The sequence below is a fragment of the Onychomys torridus genome, chromosome 9 (genome assembly GCF_903995425.1).
Source record: "Onychomys torridus chromosome 9, mOncTor1.1, whole genome shotgun sequence".
In the NCBI taxonomy this organism is placed as follows: Eukaryota; Metazoa; Chordata; class Mammalia; order Rodentia; family Cricetidae; genus Onychomys; species Onychomys torridus.
Window position 1 is genome coordinate 34,034,902 of NC_050451.1, and position 13,646 is coordinate 34,048,547.

The following is a 13,646-nucleotide window of genomic DNA, read 5'->3' on the forward strand; positions in this document are numbered from 1 at the left end:
CGAGTTCCAGGAAAGGCGCAAAGCTACACAGAGAAACCCTGTCTCAAAAAACCAAAAAAAAGAGGAACTTTGGCTATAATGTTCTATTTTTAGATACCTCCGACCATAGAAAAGAAATTGAAAATTTTCATCTAAAAAGTTTATGCCTGTGCTGAGTTTAATGAAGAATGTATTACTCTTCAGGAAAAGTCCTATTAAACAAAGCTCAGAGAATTTCAAATATAAACCATATAGACTTATTTGTCCTTGGTAACAAACTTCAAACTAGGCTCCTGGCTCTCTCTTCTAACAAGGATTAAGTATCAGAAGACAAGCCCTAGGGGTTGTCTTAGTGACTCTTCCTGACAAAAGAAACCTAGGAGAGAAAAGGTGTGTTCCGCTCACATTGGAGGGTGTCACTTAGCCCCAGGGAAGTCCTGGTGGCAGACCTAGAGGCTGCTGGCCACACTGTCCCCACAGTTAGCAAGTAGGAAACTAGGATTACCAGCACTCAGCTCACGTCCTCACTGTTTTCAGTCTGGGACCGAATCCCATGGAATGGTGTCCCCACAGTTAAGGTCAGTCTTCCCATCCCAATCAACCTAATCGAGAGAATTAATTAGGTTAATGTGTGTGCCCAGGGGCTTGTCTCCTAAGAAATTGTAAATTCTGCCAGGTTGATAATTAGTATTAACTGTCACAGAGACAGGAGGGAGCACTTGCCTACAATGTGTGAGGCCCTGGGTCAGAGAGACCAAACACCAGAAGCTCTAATCTCAGTTACTCAAGAGGCTGAAAGAGGAGGACCACTTGAGGTGAAGGGTTTAAAACAGCCCTGGCAACATGGTGAGACTCTCAACTCAGGAGAAAAGGGGAGAGAGAATGAGGGGAAGGAGGAGATGGGGGGGGGGGGGAAGAGGGAGGAAGGGAAGTCATTACAGGAGCATGTATATCATCACATTTATTTTAAATGAGAAATAATGTCTGCCTGGAGAGATGGTTGATTGTTTAGGAATGCTTGTTGCTCTGTCCTGAGGGCCTGAGTTTGGATCCCAGCAACCATGCTGGGCAGCTCACAAATACAGTTACTCCAGTGCCAAGGGATCCAGTGCCTCCTCCTTCTACTGGCCTCTTCAAGCATCTCCACACAAATCTGCACATGCAGTCAGATACGCACAGACATATAAACAATAAAAATGATGTCAGACTCTTTCTATTGTAAGAGCAAATCTGATTAGTCTGACACAGAAAACTAGCTTTGCCAGAGAGGTTGGAAATCAGATGTCCTCCTTAAAATGGGTATTTTTTAATAAATGTTTATTCATTATTGTTTGTAACAATTCATCAAGAAAAACCATTTAACGCAGCCATACTGAAATTAACAATATTAACTCTTCCTCAACACTTGGAGGAATGTTCAGGCAAACATGATGCCTCTGAGAAAAAGACCAATGATGGGTATAATCCAGCTACTTAGGAAACCCTTCTCAGAGAGTGTTACTTTCCTTATTGCTGCGACAAGAATACCTGTCCAAAACAACCTTCAGAAGGAAGGGTTTACTTGGCTCACAATTTGAGGACGTCCACTGTGTTGAGGATAGCATGCACGGCAGTAAGAATGTGAGGCGGCTGGTCACATTGCATCCACAGACAGGAAGTAGAGAGTGACTAATGCTTATGCTCAGCTAGCTTTCTCCTTTTTATGCAATACAGGTCCTCAGACCATGGAATGCTACCACATTCAAGATGGGACATCTCGCCTCAATTAACCTAATTTAGCTAATCCTTCATAACCCAGATGAATACAAATGATCACACCTAACTTGCATGAAGCCCTAGGTTTGATGCCCAGCACAGGGGGACGAGGAAGGCAAGAGCCTTAAGAGCTTTTCCAAGTATACCTCCCTGAATGCCATGTCTCTATGACTGCAATCAGCTAGCCTGGTGGTTTCTGAGTTTTGCTTTCAATAATACTGAAGGGCTTAATCAAATAATCAGCTGGTGTGTGATTTTTATGATGGTGTTTAAATAACTAACACTGCTGAAAATTCTTTTACAATCCAATAAACAATGGGAACAGTCTGCTCGGCCAGTACAAGTGTACAGGAAAGAGGTAAAGTCTGCATACCTGTAATCTTAGCACTAAGGAGGCAGAAGCAGGTCTAAGTGTGCAAACTTAGCAAAACTCTGTCTCAGAAAAAGTTCTGAAGGGCGAGTTAAGAACACTTGCCTAGAATTTGCAAAATCCTGGGCTCAGCCCCAGTACCACACATACACACAGCAATCCTGAACACCACTTCATTGCAGCAATGAGTATTATTTATCCACAAAAGATTAAACCAACTGAATCAAAGTTTTTGAAATAGTTTCACCACCTCATTTAAAAGATTTATTTCTGGTCATTTTATTTTCTTTTATTTAATTATTTATACTTTACTACATTTGTATGGCTTACTATAATGTAATGACTAGGAGATGCTTTAGAATTAAATTTACATATATATTTTTATTGCAGAAACAGGGTAATCAATATTCATGAAATATGTTAATATATAAAATGAATTATATAAGGATAAAATCTGATGAGGAAAAGTACAGCACAATTTAATAGGCAAAGGAATCCAAAGCTTTAAGAAGGAAAAAGAGCTTGTGTATTTTTGTAAATGATTGTTGGTATATAAAATCACTGGTAATTAGGATTCACTAAAAAAAGTGATCCATCAGTTTTATTCAGTTATAAAATCATAAATATTAATATATATGAAAGCATCTGTTTATTAAATCTTGTTTATGGAATATAAACACTGAAAAATTCTGAAGTGGCTACATGTGACATTGGCAAGTCATGTGACACATCATACAAGAGGCGTTTCATCAATGCTACGTTCCTTCCTTGTCCAGCTAAATAAGAGAGAAATAACAAACTCATTTCTTGCCTTTTAGGACCTCACAATTCAGCAAGCAAACAAAACAGTTAAGGAGTGTGCCAGATGACAGCGGCAGTGGCATGAGAGGAAATACAGTTCCCTCCATCTAAGAATGGAAAAGGCCCTTTTATCTGTTCCTCTACTGTCTCTTCCTTCCGCTTCTCATCTCCGCTTTGCTCCTTCCTCACAAACAGCATGAACCTGAAAGGATCCAAAAGGGACTGGAAGAAAGGACCCACACTAGACAAGCAGCAGGCAGAAGACAGCCTGACTTTGACAGCAGCACTCAGAGGGAAAGCTCAGCCTCCTGAGTCACACGGGTCCTCAGCAGCGGACGGGACCACCGCCTGAACATGCTCTGGGCAGCAGTCATCCCATCTCAAGCTTTACAGCAAGCAGCACCTCTCCCCTGTTCCTTCCTCCGACCTGTCTCCACCTGTTCCTAACTAGGTAATGTAGAGTCTAGCAAATCTTAAAACTTTCTCTTCCCTCCTCTTGCCTGATTTTGCTTAATTTTATCTTTCTTCACTTACTTGACACTTCCACACTGCTTCCTAGGAGGCTGTCTGATAACGTTGTCTGTCTGTAGTTTATATAAACTCAAAAATGTCCTCAATTCTGACACCAACTCCAAACTTGGAAGGTTCCTAAAGCCAGGTTTAGGCTCAATAATTTACTAGAAGCACTCATGAAATTCACTGAAAGCTATTACGTTCAAATTCTGAAATAAAATAGAAGGATATAGGTTAAAATAAGGCACAAGAGAAAATGCATAGGACAGGTCTGAGAGAACTCCAAACCCAAAATTCCCATTGTCCCTCCCCGTGGAGTCGGGCTATTCTACTCTCTCACTATCCACAGGTAACGATGTGGCATGGTGGGTGTTGGGGAGTTTCAGAATGTAGAGGTTTGATTGAGGCATCTTTACATGGCATGATGCTCCTGTAACTGAACTCAAGTCACCTGGACAGTAAGAAGGCCCTAAGCCTCCACATTAATGACATGACTACCTTGGGTTACCGCAAGCCATTCACTGACACTAACGGCCTGTCCCTTCACTAAACACACACACAAACACACAACACACACACACACACACACACACACACACACACACACACACACACACCTGTCAAGTAGAATGATGTAAATGACTGCCCAGAGGGAAGAAGTCAGATCTCTGCTGGGTCAGGCCAAACATGGCTATGTGCATATGTGCATGGCTATTTATTTACACATGTCTAGCAATACACTAGTGCCTATCCATCTGTATTTGTGACCTATATTTTTCTCTGAAATACCAACTTCACCCAGTTGTACTTCGGTAAATAACTATTATACACAAGATCAATATAATTATTATTCCTGCTGCTCAAAAGAATATTCTAACTTTTAAGACCAGAGTTCTCTTTTGTTTACTTATCACAGAAGAAATCCTAGAGAGGAGTGACTTGCTTGTCTAGGCAAATTAGAGACATTTCAAAGCTCAAACTCAAAATTCTTTTTTTGTTTTGTTTTTCAAGACAGGGTTTCTCTGTGTAGCTTTGGTGCCTGTCCTGGAACTCACTTGGTAGCCCAGGCTGGCCTCGAACTCACAGAGATCCGCCTGGCTCTGCCTCCCGAGTGCTGGGATTAAAGGCCTGTGCCACCACTGCCTGACTCAAAATTCTTTTTTTCTTTTTTTTTAAATTTATTTATTTATTATGTATACAGCCTGTATGACTGCAGGCCAGAAGAGGGTACCAGATCTCATTACAGATGGTTGTGAACCACCATGTGGTTGCTGGGAATTGAACTCAGGACCTCTGGAAGAACAAACAGTCAGTGCTCTTAACCTCTGAGCCATCTCTCCAGCCCCAAAATTCTTATAGTCATTTACAAAAAGGAAAAAACTTCACAAAATATGTTTTAATAGACACAAAAGAGTATACACCTGTAACTATGATTTATTTTACAGCCTAAAATCACTCTCTTAAATTCATTTTGAAAGTAAACAAAGCATGAATTACAAATATGAGTAAAAGGTAGAGATGTCATCAAGACTATAAACTGTATTTAGTCTCTGAATATTCCGTTTCATTGTCGCTTGTTGGGACTTCAGCCCTTACACTGGTGCTATAACCCATGCTACGGGGGTCTTACCATTGAACCACACCCCAACCCTCAGTGTTCTGGAGGGTGGTGGTGGTTTTGGTAGTCCTGCGGTGTAACTCAGGCTGACCTGGAACTTGCTGAGTACTCATTACTCAGCTCTTGCCTTTGCCTCCCGAGTGCTGAACTATAGGCCATGAGCCACACCTAATTTCCCTCAGTTTCTTTATTATTCATTTATGTATGCATGTGTATATATACAGAGGGTGTGGGGGCGGGGAGGGGTGTGTGTGTACAGGCGTAAACATGCTATGCACACACAAGGGCTGGAATCAGAGAACAACTTAGGAGGTTCAGTTCTCTTTCTAGGGTAGTTTTCTGGGCTCAAACTCGGGCTGTAAGGCCTACAGCCCAAGAACATGCTCCATCTAAGCCATCTCCCCTGCCTAGTCCTCAGTGTTTCAAATGAATAAACCTGAAAGGAGAAAACCAACTGAGTAGAATGTGTAACTCAGCTTCCCACCATGTTCTCCCAAGAACGACTCAAGCACAACTTGTTCTCTGTATGTTGCCCAACGACATGATTTAGAAAAGTACCTTGTCAGGTGTGGTGGCACATATCTCAAATCCCAGTACTAGGGAGTCAGAGGCAGGCAGATCTCTGTGAGGTTTAAAGCCACCCTGGTTTACATAGGGGAGACCCTGACTCAAAAAATTAAAAAAGGAAAGAAGAAAGAGAGAGAGAGAGAGGGAGGGAGGGAGGGAGGGAGGGAGGGAGGGAGGGAGGGAGGGAGGGAGGAAGAAATGAATCTCTAAACATTTCTGAGATTGAAACGCAAATACACTCCCAAAAACCAGACACAACAAAACAGTACATTAGTAATTCTCAACATTTTTTTTTACTACTTTAACTTAGCAAAAAGAAAATGGGATGTATATCAACAAGCAGAGGGTGAGAAAATGAGGCTTAGGAAAAGACCCTCTTATCTTGCCTCTAAAACACATAAAGAAAACCTTCCACCTGAGAATAAAAGTTAAAATCTGAATTAGGCTTGATTCATACAGTAGCTAATTTGGTGCCTGTCATGGATCTCACTCTGTGGACCAGGCTGGCCTCGAACTCATAAAAAATCCACCTGGCTCTGCCTCCAGAGTGCTGGGATTAAAGGCGTGCGCCACTGCCAACCGGCCTACAGTAGCTAATTTTTAAACTGAGCAAAGTTACTTAATTTCTCTAAAACTATCCATGTCATATGGTTACTACCCAAGTCAAAATGTGCCCATCATATGTAATAAATATACAGCCCTCCCCACTGTTTGAAAGGTTTCCACCTCTGCAAAAATAGTAATTCAGCTAGCTCAAGGGGAGGCAGTTTAAAGTATATATAACTTATAAAATCTTTTTAAAGACTGGAACACCATTTTTGTTTACACATGTTCTTTCTCTGATGCCATAACTAGTATGCATAAAAACTAAGACCTGAAAGGGTGAAGTCCAAAGAGCCCAAATGAGGTGTCATGTCCATTCTCATGCTGATGATGGCAAAATACAACTGTGTACCACAGATTTAAACACTTCTATAAACAGTAAGACTACACCAAAGAACTGTACAAGTAAAATCTCTTTTAAAAGAAAACAAACAAAAAATCCCAAAGGATAAAGCTAATAAATTTCTTTAAAAACAACGATACTTTGTTGGAAACATGTCATTCCAACAAATCCCAGGTATCTGCAGACAATCAGGAAGGCAGTATGGGCATATGGGTGCGGCATGGTATTAAACAGTAACCAGTTTACCTGAGTGTGGGCACAAGTGTGCTTGCTATCTATCTATCTATCTATCTATCTATCTAACTACACACACACACACACACACACACACACACACACACACGTACATACGTACGTAAACAGACAGACTGTGGTGTCAAAAAGTAAGAAAATGGAAGGAGGGCAAAAGTGTTAACCATCACAAGAATCTGCAGACTGCTGCTCAACTGACATTCAAAAGAAACAGATTAAGAGTAAATTACATAGTTAAGATGGAAAACAAGAGCAAAAAGTTACAGGATTCATGAAACAGTGTTTTAACTTCTCATTAGTAAAACAGATATGAAATAAAACAATTAAAGACTGTGAAAGAAAGGTGTTCAACTAGATTTTAAGCCCGAATATATAAAACAGAACTATATTCTTCATGATCTTACCTCCTTCATTTTGTTCTTAAAGAGTTGCTCAGTTATGCGCCTCATGGGAGGAAACTTCAGAACGTGTCACGCTGGGCTCTGGGCCACACTGACAAACAAGCCCGTTCTCTAGGGCCCTTCTCATCTCTTTTCTAACATCGTCTGTTCCGGCGTCTCTTCTCACCACTGTACTGTGACTTATCTAGCTGAGGTGGCCACTGGCATTCTATCATTAAATACAACGCACCCTGTTGGACCTTATTTCACTATACATCGCTGATGGGTCTGATATAAATGTCGAGCTCTTGTCATGAACTCACACACCTGCTGAGATTTTGTTCCCATCTCCTGCTAATAAGCTCAGTGTTTCTCTTTACTAAGTCTACTTTCTATAATTACTTTTAGTGGGTCTTGTTTTTAGAGGATATTTATTTACATTTTTTAAGGTAGATTTGGAAAACAAAAACGTGACAGAACACTTCACAAGCCAATTTATACAATAAAATAGGCAATAATGGCATAGGTATCTGTAGCAAAAGCAATCCACATATACTAACAATGACAGCAAAGTTACAGCAGTGAGCAGATAAATGACATTCATAAATAAATAGGCCAAAACAAAAACTTTTAACTAAGGTTAGTAATTGTATAGACTCAGCTCATTGTAACTCCAGTAATATGAACTACTATGAAAGACAGTCTAAGACTGATATGAGGTAAATCAGAACCGGGGAGGGGGGGAGACACAAGACAGCCCAGCAGACGGACACTTGCCACCAAGCCCGTGGACCCAGGGGCCTACATGGCCAAAGGAGAGAATCAACTCCTGAAAGCTGTACAAGCCCATTCTTTTTTTTTTTTTTTAGGATAGGCCTAGAAGCCTTGAATTTTACATTTTACTCCTATATCTGCTTTTTTTAAAAAAAGATTTATTTATTTATTATGTATACAGTGTTCTGCCTGCATGTACATCTTTATGTCAGAAGAAGGCACCAGATCTCATTAGAGATGGTTGTGAGCCACCATGTGGGTGCTGGGAATTGAACTCAGGACCTCTGGAAGAACAGGCAGGGCTCTTAACCTCTGAGTCATCTCTCCAGCCCCTGTACATGCCCATTCTACCTCTCCCTCCATCCCTCTCTCTCCTCCCTTACTCCACACTAACTATTTCCTAAAATCTGTGAGCGAGGCATGTTGCCACACGCCTGTAGTCTCAGCATTCAGAAAGCTAAGGCAGAAGACTCACTAATTGTGGCCAGGCTCTAATTGAGATCTAGTCTCAACCACAACATGTTGATGAATTACCATTTCATATACAACAAGCAAAAGAAATGAGATCTTGAGAAATGTTCCCTTTTACAATGCAGATACACAAATAAGACATCTCCTCCTTTACTAAGGAAGTCTCAGTAGTTTCACACACATGCACATGATTATATGCTAAGTCAATGCTGCGATATCACACTTCTGGGGTTGAATTTTGAAAAACTGCATATAACAAATTATAAATTTCTAAAATTCTTTATGTAATTTAATTCCAGTGCCACAGATGATATGGAGATGAATAGAAAGCACACTGGATTATAAAAAAAATAATGCTAAAAGTTAAAATAAGGGGTAGTTCTCTGTAGTCATGCTCAAGTCAGTGCCTGCTTGGTCCTGCTCAGCTTTATCTCTATCTCTGATAAAAGACCAAACACATATTCCACATATTCCACATATTCCTACATTCCCTGCAAAGTGGGTAAGCTTCAGACTATCAGCAAAATATGTCTAAGACCCATGCACTGTGCACGCGGTGGAGAGGCACTTCCTGAGGGAGTGGGTGGAGAGCATGGGGAATAAAACACCACCTGCTACTCGTAAAGCTAAACCAGAAGAAAATGCCAAGGAAGGAAAAGCAGATAATTAGAAGGCGGAGAAAAACAGAAAGATGAGCTGTCAAGCACAGAGGGAAATGACCAATTAAACTCCCATTTTCTTTCTTTCTTTTTTCATATTTTTCCTTTTATTGAAAATAGATTCTTTTCACATACTGATGACCATTTTCAAAATTTCACTAAGTGTACTAAATCTTCAGATAAAAATTTATAAAGTGTTTTGACTTTTCTGGAAAGCCATGAACACATAAACATGCAAATACCTTCTACAATTTCCAGATCCACCTGGAGCAAGAACGTCACACATTTTAAAAATCAAACACCAGAGGTAGTTTTGAAATTGACATCTATTAGATGAGGCAAAACACCTGGTTTTCTCGACAGAAGCAGTAGGAACATAAGAGTCTGTGAGGAGAGGATGGCACATGGCTGGGTGGATAGGAACATTTGCCAAGAAACTACACACTTGATCAATCCCGAAGACCTCCATGAGCATTCCATGGCATGTGCATGTGCAAGCAGAGACACACACAATAAATGAATAGCCTTTTTATTTTATTTTATTTTTGAGATGGGGTTTCTCTCTGTAGCTGTCATGGAACTCTGTATACCAGGCTAGATCCAAACTCAGAGATTCACCTGTCCCTGCCTCCTGAGGGGTTGTTTTTTGTTTTGTTTTGTTTTAAATCAGGGCTATGGGCTGTGTCTCAGTGGTAGAGCACTTGCCTACCATGTGTGAGGCTCTAGGTTCAATGCCCATTAGTGCAAAAACTAAAGGCTATTATCTTCAATGGTCCAATCTCTAATAGTTTTACCCTGTGATTGATTGATTCATTGATTGATTGATTGATTGATTATGTACACAGAAGAGGGCGCCAGATATCACTACAGATGGTTGTAAGCCACCATGTGGGTGCTGGGAATTGAATGCAGAACCTCTGGAAGAATAGCCATCTATCCAGCCCCCGCTGTGATGTTTCGTAATACTGGAGACATCTCTGTATCAGCAAGTGTCTTTCAATTGTTGAGTGTGCTCTCCAGATTTAAAACTCTGAGGTTTTAATCTTGTAGGACTGCTCTTTGGTAAACTTTTAGACTTCAGGATTTTAGCCTGAGAACTTTGATCACTAGACATGGTGTCCTCACTTTTGACCCCACCATTCAGGAGACAGAGGCAGGCAGAGAGATTTCTATGAGTTTGGGCCAGCCTGGTCTACACAATGAATTCTAGGCCAGTCAAGGCTATATGAGAGAAGTCAAGTCTCAAAAAAGAACTTTGATCTTTTAGGACTTCAGGGATTCTTTTGTGACTACAATCAGAACTACTAGAATAAACCTCACAGAAAATGTACACCCATGAAGAGAAGAATACAATTTTGTAATAACACCTATGCTGCCATCTGGGGGGGTGGCTTAGTTGATAGCATGCACAAAGACCTCGGTTTGATTCCTAGCACTGAACAAACCAAACATGGTGGTGTGTGTCTGTAACCACAGCACTCAGGAGACTGATGTAGGAAGACACCAGGACTTTGAGGTCAACCTGTGCTAGGAAGCAAGTTTGAAGTCAGCTTGGGCTATGGAGCAATTTCTACTTCACTCTGGGGCAGAGCTAAGCCCCTGCCTTAGAAAAGAAAATAATTAACTGAGCCAGGGAGAAGGGCATAGTTACAAAAAAATCCAAGCACTACTGAAGCAATATCACCACAAGCTTAAGACCAATCTAGTCAATATAAAAGACTGCAGGACAGCCAGGACTATATACCAAGACTTTATCAGAAAGACAGACAGACAGAAAGAAAGAAAGACAATATAAGACAGGGCAGGGTCTGGAGATATACCTGAATGATAGAGCCTTTACCTAGTGTGGGTGAGACTTACACTGGCATTCTTAGAACCAAACAATTATATGTACACAATTCACTTGACATTCATGTTTTCTTTCACACTCAAGCCTACCATATATCCATTTATAATGTATGTTTATTTATACAAATTATTCATTTATAAGTAATTTGTATTGATTGTGTAAAATTTACAATCAACTTTAGAATTAAATGCCATATTTCATGTATGCTTTCTCTGCCTACCAACTTCCCAGTCAAAAAGATTTAGACCTCTGAGAAAATATACATTTCTTCAACTAGTCTAACTAAGACAGCGTATTTCACTTCTAATAATGTCACTTTCTTCCAATCACCATTCCATTAACTCTCTCCTTCCTCTTTTGTGACTTTTATCTCCTAAACCTAACTTATATAATCCTTCCCTTGCCATCCTATTAATACATCCTCTTCCATTATTCTCTGTATTAGACCACTGCTCATCCGCAGGTGTGTACGTATTCCAGATTTCTCCCATACCCACTGCTCATCCGCAGGTGTGTACGTATTCCGGATTTCTCCCATACCCACTGCTCATCCGCAGGTGTGTACGTATTCCAGATTTCTCCCATACCCACTGCTCATCCGCAGGTGTGTACGTATTCCGGATTTCTCCCATACCCACTCTGTCTCTTCAGTATGCCACAGAAGATCTTTCTGGTAGCAAGTTTCTTACCACAAATAAGGCTATTAGTTTTCAGTTCTGATATTTTGCCAAATTGGATACATCTAGCCTAATTAAATTAATTCTGTTTTTATTCAATTAAAGATCCGTATTTTGTTCTCTGTAGTTCAGAGAAAAACTACATTTATAATAAGAAAATAAACAGGATATTTCAGAAAATTGTAAGGTAAGTATGCAAATATTCCAGTTTTTCCTATTCATATTTCTAAACTACAACAATGCTGATTGTATTCTAAAAACAGATCACCTCTAGGCAAACTAGCAACTTTCCAATGCAAGAACTGAAGAAACAGGGTTAGGAAGATGACTCAGTGAGTAAACCTGAATTCAGATCCCCAGCACCCACAAAGAAGCCAAGCACAAAGGCACACATCTGTAACGACAGCATAGGGAGGTAGAGGGGTGGATTCTAAGGACTTACTGGCCAACACACCTACATAAAATGAAGTGCCAGGTGCTATGAGAACCCACTTCAAAACATAAGTGGAGAGCAATAAAAAAAACACCAACAGGAACCTCCGGCCTTCCTACACATACATACACACAAAATGGATTTTGACACTTGAAATGTTTTGACAACCTAGTCAAGAAGAAAAGTAAGCTTTTCTTTCAAAAAGTAGATCAATGCAAATTAATACACTAATTGAAACTAAATGAACAAGTTTTGAAGCAGTTACACATTTTCCTAACCTACATTCTATTTATATATGGATGAAAAGGAATAGAGCAATATGCTGGCTAGTTTTCGTCAACTTGACACAAACCTGAGTCACCTGGGGTGAGGGGCCTCTCTTAAGAAAGTGTCACCATCAGAGACAGAGACAGAGTTCAGAAGACAAATTGTAAAAGTGGATTTCCTTTTACCATCTAGGGTCCAGGGACAGAACCCATGACATCAGGCTTGGTGATAAATGCCATTAGCTGATAAGCCATCTACTGACCCTGGTTTTGCTTTTTAGCTATAAAACTTTTTAATCAAATCTGTGTTTCACAACCTGTGGGTTTCAACCCATTTGGGGATCTCATATCAGATATCCTGTGTATCAGATATTTACACTGCAATTCATAACAGTAGCAAAATTATAGTTATAAAGTAGCAATGAAATAATTATGTGGGTGGGGGTTATCACAATATGAGAAACTGTATTAAAGGGTTGCAGCTGTATTGAACCACATGCTAGGCAAGCACTCTACTATCAAACTACAAACCCAGATCTCAATTTCTGGTTAGTGTCCTCTGATGTTGAAAAGTTTCCTATTCTTGATAAGGTCCATCTTATTTTTTCTCGTATTGCTTGTCCTTTTATTAATATTGAATTTAATTAAATTCAATAATCTAGTGCTAAATCAAAGACAAAGATTTACTCCTGTTTCTAAGGTTTTTATAGCTTTAGTTCTTAAGTTTAGGGTTTTGTTCCACATTGAGTTAATTTTTATATGGAGTGTGAAGTAAGGTCTCAATATTAGTCTCCAGCATGTGGAAATGCAGCTGTATCAGCACCATTTTGTGTGGCTTCTTTTTGTTTGTTTTCAGACATTGTCTCACATAACTCAGGCTAATCTCACACGTATTGTGTTTGCCTCAAACCTGACTCTTTCTTCTGAATACTGGAATTACAATTACCACCATACCTACTATATCATAAATTTTAACTGAAAAAAGTATTAGGAATTAACAAAATATATCCTCCCCACACCCCACACTACCCACTCCACACACACACACACAAAAAAAAAAAAAACCCTGTGGTGAACTGTGAATTACTCATATAACAGTGAACTAATACATTTCAATTTCCGAAATCTTCCTCTAACTAAGGGTGTTACGTGGTAAATTCTATTCTACAGAGTTTTTGTTATTGGTGGTCTTTTTGCATTTATCTATTCATTTCTTGATTGTGTGTGTTATGTATGCATGCATGTGCAAGTGCACACGGCACACATTCATGTGTGGAGGTCAGAGTACAACTTACAGGAATGAGTTTTCTCTTTCCACCAGGTAGGTGCCTGGGAT

General features: G+C 40.0%; 1 protein-coding gene across 1 annotated transcript in view; it reads right to left on the minus strand.

Moving 5' to 3' along the window:
• Adk (adenosine kinase) overlaps positions 1-13,646 on the minus strand; it is a 418,246-nt gene that overhangs the window by 358,090 nt on the left and 46,510 nt on the right. The gene's annotated exons all lie outside the window — the stretch shown is intronic.